We start from the raw sequence: 5,000 nt of genomic DNA, 5'->3' as shown, positions 1-5,000 counted from the left end.
GAAGGAAAATTGTACAGAAAATATAGAGTGACAAAGAGTAGGAAAAGGAGAATTATACAGAAAGTGTAGAGTGAGAAAGAGTAGGGAAAGGAGAATTATAAAGAAATTATAGAGTGAGAAAGAGTAGGAGAAGGAGAATTGTACAGAAAGTATGAAGTGACAAAGAGTAGAAGGAGAATTATACAGAAAATATAGAGTGACAAAAAGTAGGAGAAGGAGAATTATACAGAAAGTATGGGTGACAAATAGTAGGAGAAGGAGAATTATACAGAAAGTATAGAGTGACACAGAGCAGGAGAAGGAGAATGATACAGAAAGTATAGAGTGACAAAGAGTTGCAGAAGGAGAGTTATGACTGGAATTGCTCTGAGACTTACGAGGATAAAAAATCAAATGAAAACTGTGGTGAGGATGTTAATGAGAATTAAAATGAGAAGGGAACTGAGGTTAGGAATGAAAATGCCAATGCTAATTTGAATGGCAACAATTGTTATAATTGTATAATTATTATATTAATGACAATAATGATAATGAAAATAATTATGATACATACAAGCAAAAAGGAAAGCTTATGAATAAGCATGAAATGACTGGAGAATGAAATTAAATGGATGGAAAATGATGAAGAAAATGAGTGGAAATGAAAATGGGAAAGTATTCATGAATCGTGTAGAATTCATCATGATTTTAAAAGAAGGCTGATTATGATCAGTTATGTATTTTAATGCATCATACTGATGGCACATGATAGGAAGGAAAATAATAACCATAATGAAAATAAGGATGCGTCATTATACTTTCAGATCATTGTTTTTGGAATTATTATTATCAGTAACATAATATTTATAATGAAAAAAATGATATCAGTCATAAAAAAATTATTTAAAAACGATAATAAAGTGGTCATTCTAACCTAGATTGATATTAATATTGATAATAATAATGAATTGTATATCGTTTTATCTTAAATGTTTTTATAATATAATTATAATGAATGTTATTCTTAGTCATCATTATCATTATCATCATATATTATGGTTGTTATTTTTATTAGTATTATCATATATCATTATAATAATCAGATACAAAAGTAGGTAAATATCTTTTTCGTATGAATTTATATTATTGATATTTTTCATTTGGATATGTTAATCTTTGTACTTAGACAAACCTAACTTAAGTTGCGAGAGAAGAGGTATTTTGTAAAAAACGAATGCTAAGTTAGTGCATCCATCCTCTTAAACAGCACCTGCATAGCCATGTTATTGTTGCAAGCAAGTCTGTGGCGCAGCTACTTTGGGTGTTTTTGGCAAGAAGGCAAAAGAACAAGGAAGCTCCATCGTGTTATCCTCATTTTCATTACCATCATGATTACCGACACTGGCTTATAAGCTATGAGTGATAAAGACCTCACAACTACAACAAAACGCATGTAGGAGAACAAGCAACAACAGGATTCATCAGCAAAATTATCAATGATGACAAGAGGAAGGATATCCCTATGATTAATCATTTGAAATAGAAATAGGAGTATATCTATATTACGAAATAATTAAAATAGGAAGATAATATTTTTAACTATAACAATAATAATAATAATAATAGGAATGATATGTATAAAATCATATAGAAAAAAAAATTGACAATAAAAATGAAAATTATATCATAATGAAAAGAGTAAAAGAGGAAGAAAAGCAAGTATGAATGATGAAAAGTTGACTATTACAAAAGAAAATTTTTGAAATAATAAGTACATTTATAATTGAATGATAATAAAAATGAATATTTTATATGGATAATATTGTATCATAACATTGAAATTCATAATGATAATATGATAATGAATATAGTAACATTTTACAAATAACTCGGAAACAATAATAAAAGAACTTTCAAAGTAAACAACTGTAAAAGCATAAGGAATGGATAAATAGTCAAAAGAATAATGGCAATGATGGAAGAAATAAGAAAAACTGATGATAGATGTATCCTTATTAGATCTGAAGTAATAAAAAAAAAAAATGTTATCTAATTTCCATCAGAGAACAAAGATGAGAAAACTGTCAGAACACAAGCAAAATTCTTCTGTGTGCCTTTAAGAAGTCACATCGCTTTCTTCGTCTACCAGATCGCCTATACCATCCTTAGTCTTTGGCGATCACTCCTCCGCCCTTCTCGAGGAGCGTCTCTACAACAGCATACATGTGCCGTTCTCGTGAAGCACGATTGTAGCAGGGAGTTCCCCGACCTGAGGGAGGAAGATAGCTTCTGTTACTACGTGCCTATTGTGAGTAAGGTGACAGTCGTTGAGAAGGGAAGTTCAGGATGAACAATGTCGAAGGTGATGTTTGCAGTGAGACAATTACAGGAAGTCATAGAATGTTGAGTAGAACTGACAATGAGAGAAGCTCAGAATGTGAGTGGAGAATGACTCCAATAAGGTAGACATATGAGTGAGAATAAAAATGAAAAAGTGGAACAGTGAGTTGAATGACAGTTTCAATAAGGTGAATATGAGTGAGAATGACAGTGAGGTGAATGTGAGCTGAGAATGACAATGAGAAAGGTGAATATGTGTGAGAGTGAACAGTGAGAAGGAGAAATGAGTGTCGCCTTCCAATGAAAAGGGGAATGTGAAGATTAGCAATGACACTGAGACAAGTCTGCTGTTTCGAGTGAGAATGGACAATGATAAGGTGAATGTGAGTGACGAATGACAGGAGAAGTGTGAATATAAGTGAGACATGACAATGAGAAGCTGACTTGAGTGATGAATGACAGCCAGCTAAGGGAGAATATGAGAGAGACTGAACAAAGCACGAACACACAGTGTCAAAGTGAGTGTGAATGAGATTTAAACAAGTTAATATGAGTGAGAAGGAACAGTGATGAGGGTGACACTGAGGAGAAGCCTGACAGTATGAGAAGTGTGAATATGTAGTGAAGTGACAGTGAGAAGGTGGAATGAGATGAGAATGACAAAGATGACTTCTGGGCCTGCATGAGAGAATGAACAGTGATATGAAAGTGAATGTGCCCGGAGACTCATGACAACTTTGAGAAGGTGAACATGTTGAGATGAGAAATGGGCCAGTGAGCTGAATGTGCGGTGTTTCCTGGGACTGAAAATGTTTCAATCTGAAAAGAGATGAGAATGAATATGAGAAAGTGAATGATGAGTTGAGAATGAACAGTCAGAAGTTAAATGTGAGTAGGAAAATGCATAATGATAATCTGTGTGAATGTGGGTTGTCGACTAACCAATGGAGGAGACATGGATGTGAGATGAGCGACATGAAAATAGAGAAGGTTTCCTGTGAGTGAGAATGACAATGGAGAAGAGTGAATGTGAGTGAGCAATGTGCCAGTGAGCTTAATTTGAGTGAGAATAAAAATAAGGTGAAAGTGAAGAGTTGATAATCTACAATGCTACCAAAGTGAATATGCAGTGAGACGACAGTGTGACCGTCTGAATGTCAGCCTGAATAATTAGAGATGATAAGGTGAATGTGAGTGAGAATACCAAAACTGTCGAAGGTGTTAATTGTTTGACGTGAGGAATGACAATGAGACACGTGGTGAATGTGTAGTGAGAATGACAGTGAGAACTGGTGTCAATGTTTTTCTGAATGAGAATGGACAGTGAGAAAGTGGAATGTGAAAGAACGAATGACAGTAGGGGGGGGGGAGAAGGTTAATGTAGGATTGAGCATGTACAATGAGGTGAACTGGTGTTGAGTGAGAATGACAATGAGAAGATGACATACTGACTGTCTGAAAGAAAATAAGGTAATTATGCGTGAGAATGAACAATGAGAAGAATTGAATTGTGCAGTGAGAATGACAATGAAAAAGGTGAATGTGAGATGAGAATGACAGTTAGAAAGGTGAATGTGAGTGAAACACATGAGAAGCTTGAATGTGAGTCATAATGAAAATGAGAATGGAAGACTGTCAGTGTGAATGACAATGAGAAAGAGGGAATCGTGAGGCTGTGGAGAATGAAAAGAGAAAAGTAGAGTGTATGAGTGAAGCGATGAAAACTGAGAAGGCTAGATGTGAGTGAGAAATGACGTCCTTGAGAAGACTAAGAATGTGAGTGAGAATGACAATTAGAAGGTGAATGTGATGCTTGAGAGATAGAGTCAATGAGGTGAATGTGAGTGAGAATGACAATTGACCCTGAAGGTTTTACCCTATGAATGAGAACAGTGAAAGTGAGACAGTGAATGTGAGTCTTGATCATGACCAATGAGAAGGTGAATGCGAGTGAGAATGTTACATGATAAGGTAAGTGTGAGGAGTTAAATCTACAGAAACGAAGATGTGATGTGAGTGCGTAAACTATGATAACGAATAACTGGTGAATGTGGATGAGAATTGATAATTAAAAGGTGAACTGTTGCGAGAGAATGACAATTGAGAAGGTGACATGTACAGTGAGAATGACAGTGGAGAAGATGAATGTGAGTGTGAATGACAATAAGAAAGTGAATGTGAGGTGAGAAAGACAAATGAGAAAGGTGAAGGTGAGTGAGAATGAAAATGAGAATGTGAAAAGTGAGTGTGAATGACAATTAAAAGGTGCAATGTGAATGAGAAAGACAGTGAGGGTGAATGTGAGTGAGAATTGAAAATGAGTATGAATGTGAAAAGAGAATGAAACTACAGGTGAACTGTGATTGAATAATGACCTGTAAGAATGTATTTCATGTGATTCGTGAGATTGACAATGCGAAGGTGAATGTTCGTGAGCAATGACGGTGAGCAGGTTGAATGTGGAGTGAGAATGACAACATGAGAAGGGTGAAATGTGAGTTAGAATGACAATGAGAAGGGGAATGTGAGTGAGAATTTATAATAAGAAGGTGGAAATGTGATTTGAGAATGTGAACAATCAGAAATGTAATAATGTGAGTTAAAATGATAAGTGGAGAAGGTGTGAATGTGAGTAAGAAGGACAAATGAAATCTATGAATGTTGAGTGAGATAAGACAATG

General features: G+C 34.9%; 2 protein-coding genes and 1 long non-coding RNA gene across 3 annotated transcripts in view; 1 reads left to right on the top strand and 2 right to left on the bottom strand.

Annotated features, from left to right (window-relative positions):
• The window catches only part of LOC122246354 (uncharacterized), a 1,434,769-nt gene that overhangs the window by 213,071 nt on the left and 1,216,698 nt on the right, over positions 1–5,000 (bottom strand). The window lies entirely within an intron of this gene.
• Positions 1–5,000, top strand: part of LOC122263496 (uncharacterized) — a 1,386,165-nt gene that overhangs the window by 436,130 nt on the left and 945,035 nt on the right. The window lies entirely within an intron of this gene.
• The window catches only part of LOC147466573 (uncharacterized), a 277,312-nt gene that overhangs the window by 45,143 nt on the left and 227,169 nt on the right, over positions 1–5,000 (bottom strand). The window lies entirely within an intron of this gene.

Source organism: Penaeus japonicus, unplaced genomic scaffold, assembly GCF_977035675.1.
Source record: "Penaeus japonicus unplaced genomic scaffold, GWHDUDI00000001_assembly GWHDUDI00000043, whole genome shotgun sequence".
Classification (NCBI taxonomy): domain Eukaryota; kingdom Metazoa; phylum Arthropoda; class Malacostraca; order Decapoda; family Penaeidae; genus Penaeus; species Penaeus japonicus.
The sequence above is the reverse complement of the archived record's forward strand: the minus strand, read 5'-3'. Positions and strand labels throughout refer to the sequence as shown.